The sequence below is a fragment of the Oryctolagus cuniculus genome, chromosome 13 (genome assembly GCF_964237555.1).
Source record: "Oryctolagus cuniculus chromosome 13, mOryCun1.1, whole genome shotgun sequence".
NCBI lineage: Eukaryota > Metazoa > Chordata > Mammalia > Lagomorpha > Leporidae > Oryctolagus > Oryctolagus cuniculus.
In genome coordinates, this window is record NC_091444.1 from 72,585,950 (window position 1) to 72,612,297 (window position 26,348).

The following is a 26,348-nucleotide window of genomic DNA, read 5'->3' on the forward strand; positions in this document are numbered from 1 at the left end:
AGTCTTATGTTTGGGAAACGCTCTTTGTGATATTCATTTTCATTACAATTCTGATTGGCATGCCAAAGACTGTGAAGTGATGAGGTAGGGAGATCTATTTTGTGTGTTTGAACTCAACATTTCCTAATGCTTGCTGAATAAATGAATTAAAAAAATTTAAGCCAGGGAGTTCTGTTGACTTGTTACCAGACAACCTGATACCAGGAAGAATTATTCCATAGGGTTCTTCTAAATATTTTTTGGAAATAGAATCTTGTATTTTGTGTAGAGAAGGACCCTTGGGGCCTCATGAGAACTACTGCTGGGATCATTTATTAAATTTCACAATTAGTGTGGCAAATGTGAGGGAGATACTCATTTGTGTCATCTCTGCCACAGATAAAAGTGACCTTTCCAAGATGCTGCCACCTTGTGAGAGACCCTGATCCAACTGTGACCATTCCCACCAACTGTTGTTGGGTGGACCCTTATTGCCCAGTTACCCTCATTTGTCCCCTCCTCACTCTTTTCTAGTTAGAGAAGGATGTGATGAATATTCAGAGCTTCATATTTTTGTCTGATAAAGTAACTTATCTGCTATGACTTTAATAAAAAAGTAGCATGGACACTTTGGTAGATCCCTTGGGGTTACTTGTTGACAACAGAATCATAATAAATCGAATGCTATGCCCTTTTCTGTAGCTGCTCAATCAATGGGATTACATAGATTTCGCTGTTTAGGGTTAGCAGATAAACAGATAAATATGGCTTCTTCCTTTCCCATCCACCATTCTGGCTTTACCTCTTTAGATCAATCACATAAAGAATCTGTGAGGCCTAAGGAAGTTAAGAGTTGATAAAATACAGATAACAATGGCACCCATCTTAGCTGATTACTGAAAAAATTGAATTATAAATACATAAAGAGTACTTAGCATAGTACACGACATAGATATAGAAATGATTTTAGCTATCAACATATTTAGATATTTAACTATTATTAATCTCAAAATTAAAGGCACAGAACCTTGACTCAGCTTCTCAGGCCCACTGGAAGCTTCCAAATTTACCTTCCTTCGTCAAGTGCCTGGTGTTTGTAGTGAGACATGGCAGCTCTGTGTTAGAATGTGGTACTTCCAGGACGTCTTCCTCAGCTGTTGTCCCACTGTGGCAGCCTTGCTGGGTCATTATTACCCCTGCTTTTTATTTGGGGTGATGACTCTGCATCTCTAACTCACCACGACTGGGGGACACTTGGACTCCTCCTCTGAGGGTCAGCAATTGTATTTCCAACCACCTTGTATTTCCTCTTGTTCAATGCTGATTCTGCAGTTGTCTCAGATTCAGCTGCCCGAAATCTTCCCACTCCTTCAATAGAATTTTTTAGCAGGAACTTGCAATTCATAAACTTGGTTCATTACCATAGTGCTGTGACTCTTGTCAGGTCCTGATTTGAAACCATCCAGCTTGACTAAGTAGTTACTAATCTGTTTGGTTTCCATTTAAACTTCCCCCTTTTTCCCCATGTGCTCATTACTGTGGTTTATATTCAGCTTCTGATGATAGCTAACCATTTCTGTGAAGCCTAGAGCATAATAGGTATTAAAAGCTCAAGCTTTCTGATGCATCTGCTATTTGTTTTCCCTCCCTACTAATTAGCGGGTCTACATTCTCCTTTGTCTTGTTCCTAATGTATTTGTGAAATATTGTCTGGCTGCCCTTTGTTTCTCTCGCTAGTTGCATCTCATATTGTGCTTTGGCTTTCCGGCTGCTGTTCCCATATTACACATGCCCTATTCTCTTACCCTTGCCTTCAGCAGTGTGCCCTCATTTTCCCTTTGCATGTCATTCCATCCTAGCAGCTTAAAGCTCAGCGTGGGTTTTGCTCTCCATAGAATCACTAGCTGGCTGGAAGCTTGGGGACATGCTCTTAGGCACTGAGAGAATAGCAATAGTTGGCTCCTCTGGTATGCAGTGCTTAGCCAAAAAAAAAAAAAAAAAAAAAAGGCAAAATTATTCCAGCATTTTCTGAAAAGTCTACCTATTCCTACCCAGCAGGCTGGGCAGCTTGCCAGGTCATGGTTTTGATATCCTTGGCTATTCAGTGGCATCCTTCATTGGCTTCTGTGGGCACTGGACAAGGTGTCAGGTCTAACAGGTTCTTTGGCATCAGCTCTTTCATGCTCCCATGAAAATTGGTAGCAATTTCAGGTTTTTCCACAGATCTTTAAGCAAGTGCTTGCCAAAATATTCTGGAATATAGTCTCTTGTCATAGCATTTAAATGATGTGGAATGGGTTTAATGCTTCTGTCGTAGTCCACTGCCCCGCCTGGTACACTGAAAGATTTAGTGGACCCGATTGTGAAACCGAAAAGCGAACACTGAAGTCAATAGCTATGGTGCAGATTTCCTTGGGTGGTAATAAGGGGGTGGGGTCCCAAGGGCATTTGTATCTTCCTCTGCTGAGCCTTGTTCCATGCAGAAGCCAGCCAGAGGTTCTGACTTGTCCAAACAGAAGGATTCTTTACTTCTATTGGGTTGTAAAACCATCTCTGGAACTTTTTGAATAACCAGGGTATTGGATTCTAGGAACCACCTCTGGAAGTGTTTGGACAGTCAGGGAGACCAAGCGCCTCACCTACTCACCCGTGTCTCATAGTTGGCTGGCTTAGTGGTAAACACAAGTGAAAGCAACCTTAACTGAGTCACACTCCACACTCACCATTCTTATTGGGCTATGGGTCTAGGACCAGCTTTGTGATCTGGCCTACTTCAGCTTGTGGGAGATGTGTGTGTGTGTGTGTGTGTGTGTGTGTGTGTGTGTGTTTAATCAACCTGCAATTGTTTACACATAAGAAGACTTTCTTGAGGAGAATAGGACCTGACAGGAACATTGCAGGCATTCTTTAATTTTCAGCACTTTGCTTTCATGGATACATCTGTCAGGATTATTTTTCTTTTCATTTTCTACCACTAGGAAGTCAAATTAGCTGTTGACTTGTGAAATTCCAGAGCTTCTATAATGTTATCTCACATGATAATAATGCAGACGTATCATACACAGCATACCAAAAACTGTCAAAAGAAATGTCATGGGCCATCCTCTTTCCTAAAATTCTGACTCATTTACTCTCTGGATTCTTTTGAAAATGTATGCTAACACCAGCCTATAGTAATTTGCATGGAAGATTTATCTAAAGTGTACACGCATCCTTATCATTGTTTCCAGAAATTAGCCCAGGTTCCACTTCCTGACCATGAAGAACTACCCCGCTGCCACAGCCAAATAACTTTCCCAGCTCCTCTTCTGACATTTTAGCAAATCCTGTTTTGGTAAATATTGTACCTAGCTGGTTGTTTGGCCAAGCTGCCCAAAAATCCATGCCAGGCTGCCTTGGATGGGTAGTCATCTCGAGCCTCAGGTCCTCTTATGTGTCCAAACTTTACTTTTTTGATGGACTTCCTCCCATTCTGCTTATTTTTCCCAAAAGTTGGCTGTGGTGCAGTTCCTTCCTAACTCGTTTTGAACTCAACTCATCCAATTTTTGTCTACTTGGAAAGCTGTATCGCCCTCACCTCTGGTGGCTGCCTCCTGGCAAGGTACTTTTCATCAACCATCAACATGAAGAAATTGATTTAAAAAAAAAAAAAAGAAAAAAAAAACTTGGTTGCCTCTAACTCAACTTGTCTTCCCCTGGACCTTTGGAGCCTGGATTACCAATAAGATAGTACTTAAAAATGTCCCCTTCAGTTCTGAATATGGAACATGTGTTGCTGTACTGCGTCCAAATTGTTGTGCACAAGAAGAAAATTGGTGCCAATATCTTAATGCGTGGACATTGGCTTCTTTTAGATTCTGCACGTCAGTACTTAGTACATAACTCAGGATTTTACTATGTCTTTTAATACTTTGTAGCCTCAGATGTTAAGAGAGAATTCCTACTCCTGTAGCATTCTGAATGATAGAATCGTATACTTAGAGAGCCCATCCCCCCTATCCAGGAGGAGCCAGAGCCCAGACTGGTTAAGCACTTCTCCGGGGTCACACAGTGGCCTTAGCACTGGAAGATGAAACAGGTATATGCATTCCCTTTATTGACATTTCTGTTTCAGACACAAAGAACGCAGTCACAAGTGCAGAAAGACTGCAGAAAGTCAGTGTTTGTTCTAGGATGCTTTTAGGTATAATGCCGAGCCTAAGAAAGGAATCATGTTCCCACAACTGCTTACAGCAGTTCCAACTGGATTAGAGAGACTGAGCAGCCACAACCAGGGGATGCATCGCATGATGGCGGTGGTAGAAGCTAGGTGTTGTTGCTGAGACAGTTCCTGCTTGTGTAGCAGTGTGAGGGAGATGCTAAGCCTTCTCAGGCTGTCCAGACAGGTGGGTGGGTTTCAAGGAGATGGTAGGTGGTTATGACACGGTTTGTGACTTTTTCAATGGAAATGAAATCCAACAGTGCCTGTGAGGCCATTGTGTTTATACAAGAAACTGGCAAACCCCAGGTGTGGGAGGCTGGAAAGCCGGAAAAGGAAATGGCATTTTATAAAGGATTTTCTAGCACATTAACCGCATAATTCCTCAGCAGGATTGCTAGCTCTTTGTGCAAAGTGCAAACCTCTCCCACATAATTGCCAGAGTGGGATTGCTTTTGGAAAAGCTTCAGAGCGCTTGTTGAGAGTTACAGCAGCATCTCAGCACCTAGAGAGACCACACTGTGATCATGCCGGTCTTCACCTACCTGCTCAATGCTGCCAATCAAAATCATTCCCTAAAATGAGCTCATTGCATGAGACAACCTGACATTAACTCTGGCTGATGTCTTCAATGCACTTGACTAAGGGATTCAAGCTTCAAAGGTGAAATACGGGCTCTGAGTGTCAGCCTGAACTCCAGGAGAGACTTAGATGTCAAAATATCATATTTCTTATTATAGGACGTGATCTGACCAGGGTCAGCATGGTGGAGGGTTGACAACCTCCCTGTTTTTCTTACTGTGTTTTCCTTTCTTCCCTTATGCCCAGAATTCTCATGCCAGGAAGGCGAACATGAGTTAAACTGGTTGATAGCATGAACTCCATGGTCAGCCAGCCTGGGTAGTTGGAACTTGATGCTGCCTGTCACCATGTCAGGCCTGTTCCTACTCAGCCAAGGATCCCAGGTACCTGAGTGCAACCTTCCTTAAACTACAGTCACTGAACTGCGCATACTGCTGGTGATGTTTACCTGTGCCAGCAGCCATTGTGAGAGGCCTAAAGGAGATAAATGGCATAGACTCTCCACAAAAGGCAGATTTTTTTTTAAATGCAACTGACCCTTGCTTCCCGGGAAAAAAAAATTAATTAATTCAGGCATTGTTGTTTTCACGTCTCTCTTCCAGTCATTTTAACATTCGGCCATGAGGGAGGGGGATGTGGAAGATCATGGAATTCTCTCCAAGGGTGGAAATGCTGGACTGTGGGGGAACAGAGAAGATGGTAAGGGCAGCCGGCTGAGGCCAGACCTATTGGGCCAGGGTGAACGAACACACCAGGCTGAAAGCAGGGGTCTGGGTTGAGACTACAGGACTCACTCTGTAGGGTGAGGGAAGGAGGGCCTGTCTTTCTTCCCAATTTCAGAGGAGGCAAGGGGCGGGGAGAGGGAAAATTCAAACACAGTCGAGGTAATTTTTGCAATTTTTTATGATGCTGAATATTTATTTTCTGCCATCTTCTTTCTCCAGATCTATGGACGTAATTTACACAGGACCCCCGAGGGTAATTAAGCCAGCAATTCCTTTGCCAGTAAAATGAGAAAAGCCTGCTCTTGGTAAATTCTGAATTCCACAACGGCTGTTGCAGAAACAGAACTAAAAACAGCTGCAGTTTATCTGTGCTGCCGAATTGACTATAATTTGCTGCTACCCTCACCCTTAGCACATAGCAATCAGTGTACCGAAGTGCAGAGTTTTAAGATGATGAATGTTTTATTTCTTAAAATAAACAGTAGCAATTTAGAAACACACTTATGTATTTTACATTTTTTTATATTGGAAAAGTATATTGGAAACTTCCTTAGTGTCAAAAATCCTTACATGCACTTGTCAAAAATATCAAGATGACAAGCTAATATGGAATTCAGATTTAAATAATAGATTTCTCAGATACACTCCAAGAAACTTCTGATTGTTTTGTTTATACTTACTGAGTAATGCCTAGCCCCTACTCCTGTTTGGGTGTTTTAAAGCAGTCAGATTTCATAGTCATGCACTCTAAAAGTTAGGGCCAGACCAAGATGTATGATTTTTTTTCCCCATTAACTTTTTGTTAACTTCGCAGATTTAAGACACTGAATGAGCCTCGTTGGTTGGAATGATTTCTCCAGTTAATCCACATGTGCATCCTTCAACCTTTGTTGCCTACTCGTATGTTCTCATCAAAGCTGGTTTATTACTGTCTTTCAGATCTCTAAGATCCTGGGATATTAAGACACACCATTATTGCATTTATGACTAAGCAAGACAAAAACGGCTGCCAGTTGAACTACATCATCAACTGTTAGGGTGCTTTCCTATTTCAGAGATGTTCAATGAAAAAAAAAAAAAACTATACATTTTGGAATCCATGAACGATGGCATCTATTTTTTGAGGAGGAGGGAACTGGTAAGGTGATCGAAGTTCAAATAGCTAGGTGGCAACAGTATCCTGTTTCTGGCTCCAGATCTTTCCAACTTAGCCTGTCTAGTGCTATGACCTTGAGGAGTCATGAATTCTTTCTGTGCTACATTTTCCCCCTTCTTTGTTTCCAGTGAAGTTAACAGTGATAATAATAGAGTATTAGTTTGGCACAGTGGGACACAGACTAAAAAGGGTTCTTTGAATTCAAATGATCCTTTTGGCTTCCTCAAGGTCATTGGATTTCTCTTACCAGATTGAATCCTGTTTTTTTTTTTTTTAAATAATTATTAAATATAAATGTTCAACTACTATAGATTAGTGTCTATGTCTGAAAACTGCAGAAGAGATTTCAGCTTACAAATTACCTTTAGGCAAAGCAATTAAAACAACAAATGATGTGACCCCGAGGGAGGACTTGAGATGTCCTTGTTGTTTTACCACTCATCATAATTGTGTGAGTTCATGAGTTCACAGCTAGTGTATGCCAGCTTCATCACATATATTCACAGGGACTCAATCGTGAAAGCCTGGTATAATGTCTGTAAAATGTGATCAGATGCCATTGTAGAATTCAGCATTCCTACAGATAGTTCAAAAAGGGTTTCAGCTACATAGTGCCTTTCTTCCATCTTTAATGGTTCCTACCATGCTTGGTGTCTTTGTTTTTTTTTTTTTCTTTTGTATTTTGGATCTACTTTCAACATTTTGATCCTTATTGCTTTTTACACATTTACGTAACCTGTTACATAACTCCTTGTTTGTCATAAATGTTAACTAGCTGTGCTTTGCAAGGCGTACAGAGGTTATCCCAATTTTTCTGATAACAAAATGAAGGGTAAGATTGATTTGGGAGCACTAATTTGAATCATGTACATGGTGACACAACTGAAGTGCCACGAATTAGCACTCATGCTCTTGATTCCTTCAGTCCTTTTTTATTTCCTTTTTTTATTTTTAACTTTTATTTAATGAATATAAATTTCCAAAGTACAGCTTATGGATTACAATGGCTTCCCCCCCATAATGTCCCTCCCACCCGCAACCCTCCCCTTTCCCACTCCCTCTCCCCTTTCATTCACATCAAGATTCATTTTCGATTCTTTTTATATACAGAAGATCAGTTTAGCATACATTAAGTAAAGATTTCAACAGTTTGCTCCCACACAAAAACATAAAGTGAAAAATACTGTTTGAGTAATCTGTATTGGAGGGTAGACTTAAATCGTCCCTGTTGCTAATGCACACCCTCTCCTCCCCACTCTCTACCTCCTTCCCCCTATTTCTAGTCACACCATATCCTCACCATGTATGAATCTATAACCTCATCCTTCTTTCTCCAGGGCTCACTTTATGCTCCTGCTCTTTGCCAGGACTCAAAGCTTTCCCTCTCCCCCAAACCAGAAGCTTTCCTGGCCATGAAGCTTCCAGCATTGGATCTCACTCTTCTCTGAGATGAGTACTTCACAGGTTAATACTCTTTAAGTAAATTCCTTCCTACTTTGCAGGGATCAATGCCTTTTATTATCCTTCATCTCTGCCTCATCTTGATTTTGCTGAACCTACAGATGCTGCTCAATGATCATGACCTCATATCCAAAGGAATACCGATGCAGCAGGACAGCACTCATCGGGAGGTCGGTTAAGTACTTGCCAAACGTTGCTAACAAATGTCATGAGTGGATCATTTAGTACCACAATCTACACTCTAGGGCCAATCTGTCTCTCCATCTTCCATATTCCCAGTTACACCATCCCTCCTAGAATATTTGAAATCAAGAACTTTATATTTGCATATATACCCTGAGGATTTAGGGATAACAGCTTTTAATGCCCTCAGGAATTCTGTGTGCTTGGCAAAGAATATGAATGAACCTGTCAGCAAGACATCGGAGTGGAATGCTGCAGGGTGTTTGTGCAGGTGATGGCTGGTAGAAAGACTGCTGGCAAGAGAAGAGATCCAGGCGTTGCTTACTTACATTGCTTCTGTCCCTTCTTTGGAGCTAATGTGCAATGTGATGGAGTCTTGGCAAAGTGAATGTGAGGGTTCATACTTTAAACAATTAAATGTCTTTAAAGAAGGTCAACAGTTTATGACTTAGAGATTTATGAAACTCCTTTAGATGAAATAATACTATCATCATGGACAGTTGCTTTAACTTGAACTTTATAAGATGAGAAGCTCTGCTAAAACATCTTGAATCTGTCAAATGAAGATGATTTCCATAGGACTCTTATTTCTGTGTTCATGTTTCCTTTTCTCCTCTCGCTTTATCCTGGATTAACAGGGAAGATTTCACTTAATTGGACCAAAGTAGCTGCCCTGATGCATTGGTAGACTATACGTGCCTCTTTAAAAAGCTTTAAGAAAGAAGAAAAAAGGAAGAAATCTGATCTCAGTAAGTTGATCCTATCAGCAAAAAGGAAATGCTACTTTTTCAATGAATCAGGGACTAGATGTGAGGATGATCAGATTTTGACATCACCCTTTGATTACCAGGTTTGCAATGGTAATTCCATGTGTTATATATGTCAAATAAATTCATGAGGAAAAAACCAAAATGAAAGAAACAAACAAACAACAACAACAAAAACAGACAAAAATCTCCCTTGTCTTATGAACTATTTAGGTACATAGAATTTGGCCCAAGTAGGATTTATTCCTGGTATGCAGGGATGGTTCAACATTTGCAAATCAATGAATGTTACACATGACATTAACAAACTGAAGGATAAAACAATATGATTATCTCAATAGACACAGAGAAAGCATTTGACAAAATACAACACCCTTTCATGATGAAAACCTTAAGCAAATTGGGAATAGCAGGGACAATTCTCAACACAATCAAGTAAATTTATGACAAGCCCATCTCAAGAGTCCTATTGAATGGGGAAAAGTTGGAAGCAATCCCTCAGAGATTTGGGACTGATATCCATTCAAACTGAAGGATAAAAACTGATAAGGGTGCCTACTCTGACCACTGCTTTTCAATATAGTCCTGGAAGTTTTATACAGAGCCATTAGACAAGAAAAAAAAAAAATCAAAGGGATACAAATAGGGAGGGGGGAGTCAAACTATCCCAATTTGCAAATGACATGATCCTATACATAGGGGATCCAAAAGACCCTACTAAGAGACTATTGGAACTCATAGAAGAATTTGAAAATGTAGCAGGATATAAAATCAATACACAAAAATCAACAGCATTTGTATACAAACACAATTCCACAGCTGGGAAAGAGCTTCTAAGATCAATCCCATTCATAATAGCTGCCAAAAAAAATCAAATAACTTGGAATAAATTTAACCAAGGATCTCAAAAATCTCTATGATGAGAATTATAAAACATTAAAGAAAGAAATAGAAGATACAAAAAATAGAAAAATCTTCCATGTCCATGGATTAGAAGAATCAATATTACCAAAATGTCCATACTACTGAAAGCAATGTACAGATTCAATTTGATACCAATAAAAATACCAAAAGGCATTCTCCTCAGATATAGTAAAAATGATGCTGAAATTCATACAGAAACATAGGAAATCCTGAATAGCTAAAGCAATCTTATACAACAAAAACAAAGCCAGAGGCATCACAATACAAGATTACAAAACATACTGCAGGGAAATTATAATTGAACCAGTGACCTAAGGATGTCCAACTTCACGCCACTACAGGGGCAATTATAATCAAAAGAGCCTGGTACTGGTACATAAACAGATAGATAGACCAATGGAACAGAATAGAAACACCTGAAATCAATCTAAGCATCTACAACCAACTTATCTTTGACAAAGGAGTTAAAATCAATCCCTGGAGCAAGGACAGTCTTCAACAAATGGTGCTGGGAAAACTGGATCACCACATGCAGAAGCATGAAACAAGACCCCTACCTGACACCTTTCACCAAAATCCACTCAACATGGATTAAAGATCTAAATCTATGACCCAACCTCAACAAATTACTAGAGAACATTGGGGAAAACCTACAAGACCATCAGCATAGAAAGAGAATTCTTGGAAAAGACTCCAGAGAAACTGGCAATCAAAGCCAAAATCAACCAATGGGATTACATCAAATTGAGAAGCTTCTGTACTATAAAGGAACATGAAGAAGCAACCTACAGAATGGGAGAAATTATTTGCAAACTATGCTACTGATAAAGGAATAATAGCCAGAAAATATAAAAAGGTCAAGAAATTCAACAACAACAAAACAAACAATCCAGTTAAGAAAGGAGCAAAGGACTTAAACAGACATTTTTCTAAAGAGGAAATACAAATGGCAACAGACACATGAAAAAATGCTCAGGATAACTAGCTGTCAGAGAAATGCAGGTAAAACCACAATGAGGTTTCACTTCAGCCCTGTTAGAATGGCTTGTATACAGAAATCAACAAAAAACAAATGTTGGTGAGGATGTGGGAAAAAAGGTTCCCTAATCCACTGTTGGTGGAAATGTAAACTGGTAAAGCCATTATGGAAGACAGTGTGGAGATACATTAGAGGTTTGAATATAGACCTACCATCCAACCCAGCCATCCCACTTCTGGGAATCCTCACAAGGGAAATGAAATCAGCATATGAAAGAGCCATCTGTACCTCCATGTTTATTGCAGCTCAATTCGCAATAGCAAAGACATGGAATCAACCCAAACACCCATCAACTGAAGATTAGATAAAGAAATTATGGAATTTATACACCATGGAAAACTATACAGCAGTAAACAACAACAACAACAACAACAAAGTCTGGTCATTTTCAACAAAATGGATGAAGTTGGAAACCATCATACTTAATGAAATAAACCAGTTCCAAAGGGACAAATTCTATGTTCTCCCTGACATGTGACAACTAATAGAGCACCTAAAAGGCAACATGTAGAAATGAAATTGACATTTTGAGAAGTAATGCTTTTGAACAGCCCTTCTCTTGACTGTTGAAGAACACTTTTTATTCTCTATTTTCCTTTCCTTTTCTTTTCTAATATTTTCCTTATGTTTTTCTTTCATACAAATCATTTAACTCTTTACTTAAAACGGAATTAACCATATATGTATAAAGTTAATTGAAAATAGATTTTAGTGAGGAATAAGAGTGAAAATAAGAAAGGGAAAGGAAAGGGGGGGTGGGAGTGCAGGCGGAAGGGCGGGCACAGTGGGAGGAATTATCAATATCCTACTGTTGTAATTATGAAATATATGAAGTTTGTAACTGCAAAGCAGTATAGTCCGGCATACATTCCTATGGACTTAGTTCTAAGGGTATAGCTTAACAATTTGCCATAGGACCCCAAATTCCCTCAAGCTGGCTGATAAAAATAGCAGATTATAAAGATCAAATGGATATGATAAAGTGGTAAAGTGACCATATATATAAGATCAAGTGTTAAAATGATCATATAAATAGGACTAAGAGTTTGGAAATAACAATAGACAGAATTAAAAAGGAATGAAGGCTCCAACATGAGAAGCAGTTCATAGAGCAGACTCACAAAATGACCATTGCTTTAAGTAGCACTCTAACCTCAGAATCAGCCCTTAAGGCATTCCAGTATGGCTGAAAAGCCCAGGGGGAGCATTTCAGGCATGGAATGCCAAGATACCCCAGCAAAAAATGTTCTACATAAAGAACCCCTGTGGGTGAGACCCCAGTGGAAAGAAGTGGCCACCAAAGAAGGATGTACATTTCTCTGAGGGGAGGATCGAACTTCCACTTTGCTTATGGCCTTGTCGAGTTAGTGGATCCAAAAGGCTTCCATAGCTGAGGCAGCTCATGTCAGGAGCCTTGGGTGATCACTGATGTCATATATAAGAGTGCAATTTGTTAAATAAACAAGAGTCACTATGGGGCCGGCACTGTGGTGCAGTGGGTTAACGCCCTGGCCTGAAACACCAGCATCCCATATGGACACCAGTTTGAGATCTGGCTGCTCCACTTCCAATCCAGCTGTCTGCTATGGCCTGGGAAAGCAGTAGAAGATGGCCCAAGTGTTTGGGCCCCTGCATCCACATGGAAGACCCGGAAGAGGCTCCTGGCTCCTGGCTTCAGATTGGTGCATCTCCAGCTGTTGTGGCCAATTGGAGAGTGAACCATCAGATGGAAGACCTATCTCTCTCTCTGCCTTTCCTCTCTCTGTGTAACTCTGACTTTCAAATAAATAAATAAATCTTTTAAAAATAGATCTTAAAAACTGAGACTAAGAAAAGATAACTCTACAAAAAAAAAAAAAGTCACTGTGCACTGACTTCCCATTCAGGACTTCTGTCCCCAAAGAGTTATATCATGAGACTTAATAGTAAAACTTGTTCTCTAGATCACTTACTTTTAGTGTATTAAATGGAGGACATTTTTATGTCTCATAAGTTAGAGTTATGTCTAAGAGCTCACAAAAGACATATCATCCTTGGGTTCTTCTTTAAAGACAAGTTTCTGAAATGAAAGAAGGGGGAGGAAGGAAGGAAAAGAGCAAGGAAGGTAAGCAAAATCACCTTTGAGAAGCAATAACAGCATAGCCCTGTCTAGACTGTGGAGGAACAGTTCTCAGTTTTTTATTTCATATTTCTTTTTATTTTTATTTTTTCAGGCTAAGCAGGAGAAGGAGGAAGAAGAGGAGGAAGAATGGGTGGGAGGGCAGGTATGGTGGGAAGAATTACTATGTTCTTAATGTTGTATTTATGAGATACATACAAATAAAAAAAAGAAAAAAAGTATTTTTTCCTTATGTTTCTAGGTTCAACTTAAAATTTTTGCTATTCCACTTATACATTCAATAAATTTTTATAACCACTTTTATAAAAAAAATTTGGTCTATTATTAATGCTTCACTTGAAACTTTTTGTGATATCAGTGATTGTTATTGTGCATAGCTTAGAACAGTACAGGAATGAGTGGGAAACCCCAATGACCTAATGCATCTATAGAAAACAACCGACTTTATACCCTTCTCAGGCTGTTAGATGAATCTCTCACTGCAAAACCTCAGCTTTAGGCAATAGCTGCTTGTAAGGGGTAGGCTGAAATCATCACAGGAGTAGTTCTTGTAAGGCTTGGACTGAGGCCAGAGAGCTGATTTGACCTCTCACAAAGACTAATAGCTAATCTTTCAACCTTCTGGTGCCAAAGGAAATTTAGAAGAGAACTAAAGACCTAACTATGGTTTAACAGGAGGGAAGGAACTGCCAAAACAACGGAAGCCAAAATGCCTTAAATTGATCCTATGAAGAGTTCCCAAAGGTATCTAGACTGGACTTCTTTGAAGAAGCAAGATCTTATATTAAATGTGTAATGGCAGTAAAGAAACCATTCTTCTCTGTTGTTCTGGGTTTGGAACCGCTGACACGTAGTGCCATGCATTCTCAATACTGTTAGTATACATGTAATCAACAGAACAAATATTTAGTGATTTCTTACTGCAGGATAGAGAGTAAGGAGGCGAGACTTCTTAAGTTGTCTCCATCATTTATACCCTTGAGCAGGGAGCTGGTTAAAAAAACTGAATAGGAAAAATGAAGGTAACTGTCATATTCCCGTGGTCCATTAGGAATGTGTGATTTTGGGTATCTCTATGTTTTGGGGTTACAATACTCAATTCAGGAGATAGCTATTGAAGTCTGACATTTGTAATCACATGCTGGCTCCTTAATAAGAAAAAACTGTCATTTTTGCAGTCCAAACTGTTTAAATCAACTGTGAAAGAGGAAGTATTAGTGGAAATCATTAGCCTCAATCAAGAAAGTACTACTAGCATGTCTGTGTATAGTTCTGTGTGTTGTGGACCCTTTGAAACAGTTTCCTTGTGCTTGTTCCTCTGATTCTTACAGCAACCCTTTAAGCAGGCGATACTATTATTCACATTTTATAGCTGAGGAAACTCAGGCACAGAGGCTGAAATAACTTAGCCAAGATCTCCAGGAAGAACCTACATTTGAGCTTAAGAAGGTAGCTGAAGTTGGTTGCAAGCCTCTATTCAGACTATCTCCCAGGCAAAACTCCCCAGTCACAGTCTGTTGTGGTTTCTCCTTTTTCTCCTTTACAATTTGTTCTCCAGTACCTTTCTCTGAAGGGAGGAGAGAACTTCCACTTTGATTATGGCCTTGTCTGAATAAGGCCGGAGTTTGTGAACTCAGGAGGCTTTCATAGCCTTGGCAGCTCATGACGAGACTCAGGTGATTACTGACGTCATAAATAAAAGTGCCAATTGTTAAATCAACTACAGGAGGCACTGTGCACCTACTCCCCATGTAGGATCTCTGTCCTTAATGAGTTGTCCTATGCAAATTAATGTTAAAACTAGTCTTCAAACAGTACTTTATACTTTGTGTATCTGTGTGGGTGCAAACAGTTGAAATCTTCACTTAGTATAGAGTTGATATTCTGTATATAAAGATAATTAAAAATGAATCTTAATGAAGAATGAGATGGGAGAGGGAGTAGGAGGTGGGATGGGAGTGGGAGTGGGAGAGCGAGTATGGGGGGAGAAACCACTATATTCCAATAGCTGTACCTATGAAATTCATATTTTTTAAATAAAAGCTTTCAAAAAAACCAATTTGTTCTCCAAAAGCAGTCAGGATAATTAATTTTTTATGAAGTAGAGTGGCTTTCAACCCTTGTGTTGTTTCCCTTCTCAAGCAGAGCCCAATCTGAACTCCCTCGTAGGCCCCTGGTGCTGCTGCTCACCTCTCTGAGCCCTCTCCCCCCCTGAGCTCTTATCCATCTTCTTTAATGCCACTGGCATTCTCCCTTCAAGTCATTTGCATTTGCTATTCCCTCTATCTGGAAGGCCCTTACCCCAGATGTTTGAACAGCTCCTTCCCTCTTAAATTCATACCTCTACTCAGATAACATCTCCTTGGAATCATCCCACTGCATAATCCTCCCTATTTCCTTATTACTTTCCTTATGACACTTTTTGCTATAGGTCAATTCACTATGTATTTATTTTCTCTCACTATCACTAGTATCTCATATCACTAATATGCTCCAAGAGGCCAGGGGTTTTATCTATTTTGTTCACAGCCACAACCTCAGCCACAAGAACATAGCCATGTACAATATTTGTGCCAAAAACTGGTAAGGGAATGGATGAATAAATGACCAAACCATCATCTAGGGGAGGATAAGCTTATTTTGGGAAAGCAAGAATAAATGCAAGAGGATATTGTTCTTAGTGTGATCCCCCTCTCATTCCCAGGTTTTTCAGGCTTGGCTTACTAAACAGGAACACAAGAGTAATACAACCTAAAATAAATATTACCAAACTCTTCTTTTATGAGGTAGACAGTTGCACAAGGGACCAGGAAACACATAAATGCTGAATCAAGTATTAAAGGATGTCTTTTCATCAGTGAAAATGTCTCCTTTTCATTCAGGATAATAGCACTTAGAGGCTTGTGAATTGGAAGTGCACATCATGATAAAACCTCCATCCTGAGGGATTACCACTGAAATGAAGCCTCAACCAAGAGAGGGCTAATAACTTAATTTTTAAAGGCTATAATGGATTGAATAAGTATGACTTTTTTCCTAAGAAAGGCGGGAAGGCCCAGTAGGGCAATACATGGGCAAGAGTAGATGGTTTCCAAAGTCAAAGTCACCCTTGGGCAAGTAGAAATGCCCAGATGCTAGACGTTGGATGTGGGAAGAGCTTAAATCAAGTGCACTGGCAAAATTATGCGGGGTCACAGGTGTCCTCTCTATCTCTGACTCCTAGTTGTGCTTGCCTATGAGGAAACTGAAAATATCAGCAAATTTGTTGGTTCCTTTAGAGATTCATTCCCAAGTCGTCATGGATGTCTTCCCTAGTGGGACTACAGTGGTCATCGTTCCAGTTTTTCAAGACTGCAAGAAAGCTGCAGGGGTGGCTCTGCCAGATGCCGTTGACCTCATAGGGCATCTCTACTGAGAATGGCTGTGGAGTCACAGAGGATCCTGCAGAAGGGAGGCTTTCTTCCCGAGGCAGGCTGGGAACTATTCTGTAGCATAATGCCTTGGTTCATTTGGGCTGCTAGATACTGCAGACTGGGTGGCTTACCTACAACAGTAATTTATACCTTAGTTTTGGCAGCTTGGAAGTTCAAGATTAAGATGCTGACAGATTTGGTGTCCAGAGAGGGCTGGATTCCTGGTTGATAGGCAGACATCTTCCTACTATAACATTATCTGGTGGAGAAGGGGCAAATTAACTCTCTAGACGTTTTCTGTTATAAGGACACTAATAGTTCATAAGGGATCCATCTTCAGAAGCCAATCACTTCCTAAAAGCCCCACCTGCTACACCATCACATTAGGGATTATAATTTCTACATATGTATTCTTGGCGACAGAAATACTTGCTCTATAGCAAATGTCATAAGTGGCCATGATGGAGCTTGAACAGTTTACTTAAAGGTGATGGAAGGGGCTGGCATTATGGCCTAGCAGGTTTAGCCACCACCTGCAGTGCTAGAATTCCATATAGGCACTGGTTCAAGTACTGGCTGCTCCACTTCCAATCTGTCTGCTACGGCCTGGGAAAGCAGTGGAAGATGGCCCAAGTCCTTGGGCCCCTGCACTCACGTGGGAGACCCAGAATAAGCTCCTGGTCCTGGATTCAGACAGTTGTAGCTCTGGCCGTTGCAGCCATCTGGGGAGTGAACCAGCGCATAGAAGACCTCTCTTTCTCTCTTTTCTGCCTCTGCTTCTCTGTAACTCTGCCTTTCAAGCAAATAAATAAATTTTTAAACAACAACAACAACAAAAAGATGATGGAGTGATATCCAATCCATGGCATCTTATTACAACTACATTTTGCTTCTTTCAGTATCTAAAGTTATTTGTGAATGGAAAATTAAGCACACAGGCAAAAAAGTGGGAAATGTAAACAGAGCATCCAATATTTGGGTGTCCAATTCTGACGAACCACATATTTGTGCATAAAAGGATATTCTAGGTTACAGAACTATATAGTCACCTTGATATTGAAAATATTTGACCATTATTCTGTCATTAATTGAAAATATACATCTACTTCTTTTTAGATATTGGGATGAGGGAAATATTAAAACATAAGCAAAAGGCACAAACACAACTAATATTTCTAAATGACATTTCTCCCTGCAGAATGTTGGGAAACTTCCCTGCATAATTCTTAATTGGAGCCATGGTTTAGATAAATACGACAGGACATTTAAGATGGTTTGGGCAGTTCAAGAGCATGCTGCGACTCTCTGATCTAGGTTGTTTGGCTTAAGGATTTGAGGGAGCAAATAGAAGCAGCTGCACCGAGGATTTTCTGCAATTAGGTTCATGCAGATTCTGGAAGTTGCTTATTAGGTCTGTCACTTTCAATCCATCTGGTAGTTTCATGTTCAAGTAGTATTGCGAGTTGCTCAGTGGGGTCACTGGTTTTCCTTTTACTGCTAGACAGCATTGTACAACCGTGAAGGCTTATCTGCTGGAGGCAGGATGCACAATTTGGCTGCCTATTGCAAGGCACACAGGCACATGCATTTTTGATTTGTCTGTGTGAGACAGCACAGACACCTCCTAGGAGTTCTGGTTTGGGCCAGTTTAAGACTTAGATATTATGCCCAAGTTGTTCTGAGCTCCTTCATTTTTATTTGCATATATATATATATATATATATATAGTTCTTATTGTTCTTTCTGCTGGTTCCTTATATATCATATATACCCAAAGGCAAATACTATGGAACTAGTTTATCCATTTTATTTCATTGCCAATCTGGTATTGATTCAGAACGCTGTAGACTAAATTAGACACTAGCCTGGGAACTTTGACTAAACGTGAAGACTCTTAATATTGAAGATCATATCTGATTTCTTATAATGTGCAAATATTTTTAGCACAATTCTCCCTTCTACTTTTCTCCCCAAAGCACTATTTTATAATACCAATCTTTTTCTCAATGGAAGGAAGTGGAAGTTAAAACATCCAGAAGAATCTGATGTCTATATTTTACTCTCACCTTCCTCTGTATGCTCCCTTCTTTCCCATCTCATTCCCTCATGTGGTTATGAATTTCCAATTATTTGGCCATTTTGTATCTCCTCTTCCTCCTCACTTGCTAGGTAGCCCAGTATCCTGGACTGTGCAGTTATGAGGGCTTCTAATTCCTAGACCTTGTCCCTAATGTTCTGTATATTTTGAATTTGCATCTGACCTCTTGAGATTTTGAGAGCAATCCTTTCCAAGGAGGCCCAGACCAGGCCTGTGCTAGATTTGACTGCTTTCTCCCCAGCTTGCTATATTTACATGATCTTATTTATACTCAAGGGTTTAAATTTGCCAAGAAATGGATGACCAGGAAGGCTCTGTGTTTCTTAGAATGTATATAAAACAGTGTCATGGCAGGGATGAGAATTGATCCAGGAAGATTAAATGGCTGCTTATTGCCCTTCATCTTGGCAACCGTGAGGTGGCTGTGTGACTTCTGGGTTGCACATTTTGCCAAGCATTTCCTGTGTACTCCTTCCTCACATGGTAGGGGTGGGAAGGTGTGTGAGGGCAGGGAAGTAACTTCTTTCCTTAGTACATGCTGCTTGGAAGGAAAAAAATGAAAGTAAAGAGTTCTGTGAGCTTGAGAGTGATATCAGTGAAAAGTTGGCAAATATTTTGCTTCCAGAAATGTTGGCTTTCCTAAAGTCTTCCTGGATGTTGGTGTGAGACAGCTTAGGTGGTGCCATTGATGGTTTTGATCTAGAGTGCTATGTAAGCAGGAAGTACAAGGGCCAAGTTGTTGAAAAAGAAAAAGAAAAGGGCTCATTTTAATGCTATGTTGAAGAGCTTTAAATCTGAGGAAGGAATAGGTGTAGTGAAGAAGTTGATTGGCTTCTGGCCAAGTTATGAACTGAGAACCAAACACCTCAAATCTCTATCACCTAGTCTACAGAGCATATTTCTTGCCTGGATTCTCACTATGGAACATTACTTTGCCCATAACATGGCCTGGTGTGGTGAGTGACAACTGCATCATAGATGCATTCTATTCTAGCCTAGGATTAATACTTGTGCTTTTGAGAGTTAAATTCCTTCCGATGCTGGAGGTTCCTCTCTTCCTCAATGGAAACAACAGTGGAGAAACAAGTGGGTAGATAAGGTAGAGTGGGCATGATGGCTGGCTCTGGAGTTGAAACCGCAGAAATTGCTTTCTAGTAGTTATTTTGATACTATTTGAAGTATGTCAAGTATTGAGCTCTTCAGATCTATACTCATTCCAAAACCAGGTGGTGGTATATTCAGGTTGTGTTGAAATTATTTATTATCAGATACGTGCACACGCATGTGCACCCAAATGTAAAGACTAATGATTCATGATGAAATGGATAAATCCAAAGAAGTTTTTAGAGATCCAACATTTGACTGATAAGTAAAATATTTTTTTTGAAAAATAAGTGAATATTGACTTCTGCTTCTAGAAAGATGGAGTAGATGTACTCATTCTTATTCCTTCTTCTAGGTACAACCAAACTTACTGGATATTATATAGAAAACAAGAATTTAGAGGACTCTGAAAGTCTAGGAAAAAAAGGCAGAATATCTCAGTGTAACATAGAGGTGAGTCCCCTAGATTTTCTTTTTGTCTCATATATCACATATTTGGAGCTAAGGAGTTTGGTAATCCAAATAATTCAGTAAGCTCATTTTAAAAAAGCACAAGAAAAGCCTGCATTTTCTTCCTTACCCATTCTACCAGGAAATAAGCAGCATAGCAAGAAGGAAAACTACTGTATAATAACCCAATCTAGCAACCACCACAGAAGAATCCCTGCTGTTAATCTCTATCCAAGTGGGGAACCTAGATCCACACCCTCACAATGCTATAACAAATTGTCATGAAGTCCCAGCAGAATGGTGTCAAAAAGGTCCGAGCAGAAAGCGAGCTCTTTCATCCCCTGTCAAGAAATGAGGTCAGTATCTCCTCTACCCCTTTCTCGTGGTGTTGGTAGTCTTCCTGTGGGAAGCTTATATTTCTAAGCTCACATTGCAATGATAAGGTGTGCCTTCTGCTCTTACTGGAGTGCTATCAGAGGAGATACAGTGGAGAGTCAGACCTTTTACTCAGTGGTACTGAGTCCAACCTCGACATGGTGCTAGTGAAAGCCACCTTGGGTACAGAACTCCCACCCCACCCTGCAGTAAAAGAGTCGCCCCCCGAAAAAATTTATGTGTTGAAAGAGGCTGGGTAGGGAACGTGGATTTTTATCTCCACCTAGCATTAATGAGCCACCACTCCTCTCCCATTCCCTGCCATATCTGTGTCAGAAAAAGCCAGATAAAATATGTTTAATTAGGTATAGAGTCCCATAACGAGACAAAAATGCCTAGGTTTCAATAAGAAAGGTAAATCATTATGAAAAGAAACAGAATATATAAAATTGGATAAAAAAGTCTATACCTGGATGGCAGATTCATCTGATTGATTCATCTGACAAAGATTTTTTTTAAGTTTTACTTGAAGATCTTTTTATTTTCTTTAAAGATTTATTTATTTATTTGAAAGTCAGAGTTACACACAGAGAGAAGGAGAAGTAGAGAGAGAGAGAGAGAGAGAGAGAGAGATCTTCCATTAACTGGTTCACTCCCCAGTTGGCCGTAACAGCCAGAGCTGAGCTGATCTGAAACCAGGAGCCAAGAGCCTCTTCTGGATCTCCCACATGGGTGCAGGGGCCCAAGGACTTGGGCCATCTTTCACTGCTTTCCCAGGCCACAGGAGAGAGCTGAATCAGAAGAGAAGCAGCCAGGACTAGAACCAGCGCCCATATGGGATGCCAGTGCCTCAGGCCAGGGTGTTAACCCCTGTGCCACAGGGCCGGCCCCCTGACAAAGATTTTTAGCAGCATCTTAAGAAGCAATGACAAGTACACTTGATAAAAGAGAAAAATGATAAGCCTCAGCCAATGTGCAGAGGATATAGAGAAGAACCAAACAGAAATTTAATAAATAGAAAAATACAAAAACTAAAATAAAGGTTGAGTGGATGGTCTCAACAATAGATGGGAGATGAAAGAGGAAAGAATCTATGAACCAAAACATAGGAGAGTAGAACTTGCCCATTATGGACAATACCAAGAAATAGACTGGAGGGAAAGAAAAAAATAGAGAGAACAGAAACTCACATGTGGGACTACAACAGAACAGACAACAGTTATGTCCCTTGAGTCCCAGGTGGAGTAAAAGGGAGGGATGCTAGCAAAGCACTCAAAGAAATGTGGCTGCAAAATGACCCAAATTTGTCAAGTCAGATAAAGCTATAAGATAGATTTAAAGAAATCCATACCAAGATATGTAATTAAGCTGTTGAAAACTGAAGATAAAGAAAACCAGCTTGAAAGCACCCAGAGATAAATGATACTTTTCCTATTGAGGAAACAATTGGAATGACAATATAAGGAAACAAAAACACCAACAATCCTGGTGGATCATTATGCATTGTAACTGTATACATGTTATACCCCAGAAAATATGTAATAATGACAAAAATGGAATCCAGAATGAAGTAGAAAATATTTTTCAGATGGTGAAAGAATTTGTCATCAAGAATTCTATATCCAGTGAAAATGTACTTCGTGAATGAGAAGGAAAACAAGACGTTCTCAACTGATGGAAAACTAAGAGAGTTTTTCACAAGCAGACCTATCCTAAAAGAAGGACTGAAGGCAGTTGTCTAAAAAGAAAGTAATTACAAAAGAAGGAATTTTAAGCCATCAAGAAGAGAAAATAACAAAGTAAGCAAAAACACGGTTAATAAAATAGACCTTCCTTCTCATCCTAGGTTTTCTAAATTAGGTTTCAATTTAAAGCAAAAAATAAACTTTGTCTCATATGGCCCTATGTGTATAGGGAAAAATATTTAACACTGCTATATTGTAAATAGAAAATAGTACAGAGACACAGAGGAAGATATGGTTTCTATGCTTCACTCAAACTGATAAAAATATGATACAGATAGTTTGTGATTAGCTATATATGACAGCATAATACTTAAAGCAACCATTATAATTGCTATACCAAGAGATATACTTGAAGATGTTTGAGAAAGTAAAATGGAATTCAAGCAAACTATAGTACGGAAAAAAGCAGAAGAATAAACAAAAGATGCAAATGGAAAATAAAAAGTGAAATATCAGATTTAAGAAACATCATATCAAGAATTGCATCTAATGTAAATAGTCTAAAAACATAAATTAAAAGACAGAGGCTGGCAAAGTGAATTAAAAAGCAAATCCCAACTGTGTACTGTTCACAATGATCTTATTTACAATATGATGATACAGGCAGTCTGGGAGTAAAATAATAGAAAGTGATACATCATGCCAACATTAATTAAGGGAGAGCATGAGTGAATATGTTAGTATCAGAGAGATAATGATAAGGGGGTCAATCTGCCAAGAAGACATAGCAATCCTAAGCATTTATGTATCACACACAGAAGTGAAAATAAGTGCAGTGAAATCTGGTAGAACTGAAAGAAGTAAAAATATTCACAATCAGAGTCACAGACTTCGATAGCCCTCTTTGAACAACTGATAGAACAACTAGACAGGAAATTAACAAGGTTATAGAACTCCAAAATACTCCATAAGACCATACTTTTATTTAGAAAATCTCACCTAGCAATAGCTCAATATAATTTTTCCCCAAATGCTTTCAGTATATATACCAAGATAGTTAATATCCTGTGGTTCAAACAAATCTCAATAACTTTAACAGAATGAAAACCGTACTTAGTATGGTCTCCAACCACAATCTAATCAAACTAAAATCAATTTCAGAAGAGTAACAGGAAAGTTGATGCAACTAAATAGATCACATTGAAATAATCCATGATTCAGAGAAAATCTGAAACGAAATATGCAAAAAGATTGAACTGAGTGATAATCAATACACAACATATCAACATTTGTGACACACAGCTAGAAGAGTGCTGAGAGGGAAATTCAAAGTGATAAATAAGAAAGGAAGAAAAGTCTTGGGGGCTGGCGCTGTGGCTCAATGGGTTAAATTGCTGCTTGTAGCTCTCGCCACCCATATAGGTGCAGTTTGAGTCACTGCTGCTTCACTTGCAATCCAGCCTCCTACTAATGGCCAAGGAGGCAGCAGAAGACGGCTCAAGTCCTTGGGCCCCTGCCAAGCACATGGAAGACCCGGATGAAGCTCCTGGCTTCTGGCTTCTGCCTGGCCCAGCCCTAGCTGTTGAAGCCATCTGGGAAGTAAACTAGCAGAAGAAAGATTCTCTCTCTCTCTCTCTCTCTCTGACTTTCAAATAAATAAATAAACCTTTAAAAGTCATAGTCCATGCAAAAAAAAAAAAAAAAAAAGGAATTGTTTCCAACGTTCACAAGTACTACTTTTGCTTGAAACAGATTCCGGAAATGAAAATCTATTGCAGCCATTTGGGGAATGAACCAACGGGTGGAAGATCTCTCCCTTTGCTCCCTCCCTCTCTCTACTCTGTCTTTCAAATAAATAAATTTTAAAAAGTTTAAAAAATAAAAAGTCTCAAATCAATAGTCTAAATTATTTCTATACCCTGGCAATACCAGAAGAAAACAAACCTAAATAGAAAAATAATAAGTTTTAAAAAGACCAAATCAATAAAATTGAGAAGCATCTAGTAAGAGTAACACAAGAGAGAATATACAAATTGCCAATATCAGGAATAAAATAAGATATTACTACTGACTACAAATATCAAAAGGGCAATAAAGAAATACTATGAGTTCTTTTCATACATATATTTTATAACTTAGATGAAATGTTTTACTTGCTCAAAAAACACGAACTATCAAAATTCACTCTGCATGAAATAGTTTGAACAGCCCTATAATTTTTAAAGAAATGAATCCACAATTTTAAAACTCCCCAAAGAAAAATATACCACTCCAGATAGCTTCACTGGAGAATTTGGGACTCTAATACCAAAACCAAATAGTAAAAAAAAAAGAAAAAAAAAGAATTAACTCTAATTCTTGGCAATGTTTTTAAAAGACAGGATGGAGGAACTCTTACTAATATTTTATTGAAGCTTATTTTTATTATATCAAAAAAAGATACACACACAAAAAGAAAATTGCAAACCAATATCCCTTATGACTATAGACATGAAAATCCCTAATGAAATATTACACAGTAGAATTCAGCAATATATAAAGAATTACACACCAAGGCCAATGGTGTTTATTACTAGGATGCCAACCTGATTCAATGTTTGAAAATCGAGTAATGTAATCCACTGTATTATCAGGCAGAAGAAGAAAAATCGAAAGATTATACCAATTGATACAGAAAAAGCATTTGCCAATCATTCCTGAAAAGAACAGGAGTAGAGGGCAACTTCTTTGCTTGATAAAGAGCGTTACAAAAGACCCACAGCAAACACACTTAATCAGGAAAGTCTGTGTTCCCTGCAAGATGAATAAGGCGGAAATATCTGTTCTCACCATTCTTTTCAGTGCAGTGCTGGCAAGGCTCCTTTTTACAGAGAAGATAATTATGTACAAACAGAATCCTTAGGTGTCTCAAAAAAAAAAAAAAAAAAAACAAAAACACACACACACACACACAAAACTAGAGCTAGTGAGTTCTTCAAAGTTGCAGTATACAAGGTATTCACGTAACAACCAGTCATATCTGTATTTACTAACTGAACACATGGAAAAAATTTGAAAATACAATGTCACCTTCTAAAAGCACTTTTCCAGATACTTAGGTGTAGACCTAACAAAACATGTATAATACGTACACTGGAAATGTCAACGTGCTGATGAAAGAATTTAAAGATCTAAATAAACAGAGAGGCACATAATGTTCAAGGACCGGAATACTCAACTTAGTAAAAATGTCAATTTCCCCCAAGTTGATATATAGGTTTAATGAAATCCTACCAAAAACACAGATGCTTTTTTCTTTTTGTAAATGTGCACAATATTATTTGAAAATGAAGAAAGGTAAGGCGCTGGAATGACTAAAATAATTTTGAAAAAGAGGAACTGGTTGTGGGGTTTACTGGGAGCCGTGACTCACTGCTATGCTACCGCACTATGTCTAAAGAGCATTTGTGCTGCATTTTGCCAGCCTAGAAAGAGACCGAAGTTTGAAGGATGGTTTCTAATGAATGACTCTAGCCTTTGCACCATTGTCAAGTCGCGAAAATATAAGTCAAACCATCCTAAGTCAGGAACCATCTGTACTCTCCTATTAGAACAACGCTTGGGAAGGGTCCAGTAGTGTGTGTGTGTGTGTGTGTGTGTGTGAAGGGGGGTGGTTTAAGAGTATAGGAAGGACAAGCTGGCTTCTTCTGACTTCTGACATCTGGATTTTAGGGAAGGCTACAGAAATGCCAAAGTGCCTGCTTGTCCTGCCCTCTCTTGTCTCTGGCTGTTTCCTTCCTCTCTGTGCGCCTCTGGATTGTGAGTAAAGATTTTAGTCAGGCCATTAATTCTAGTACATTATTTTGTGTGTAAATGTCCTTTTTAATGAAATGAGTTAGTCAAGTTTTAGCTGCAAATCCCTGTCTCCTAACTTTTGATGGATTTAATGCACTCACTTGCTTGGCTGCTTGTTCTGTGGCATTCATTTTTTTCCAGCAGTATTCCTTGGTTAAGCTCTGTGATTGGGGAAGATGGGGAAGATCAAGCTTGAATTAACTCTGCAGAATAGCACTTGCCAAAAAGGCATAAACTTATAAGGTGCAGCATTTCC

At 39.2% G+C, this 26,348-nt stretch overlaps 1 protein-coding gene and 1 pseudogene across 2 annotated transcripts in view; one reads left to right on the forward strand and one right to left on the reverse strand.

The window, feature by feature from the left end:
* Nucleotides 1-26,348, reverse strand: part of CELF2 (CUGBP Elav-like family member 2) — a 931,997-nt gene that overhangs the window by 865,169 nt on the left and 40,480 nt on the right. The window lies entirely within an intron of this gene.
* Nucleotides 1-26,348, forward strand: part of LOC100341548 (rab GDP dissociation inhibitor beta-like) — a 201,749-nt pseudogene that overhangs the window by 125,534 nt on the left and 49,867 nt on the right.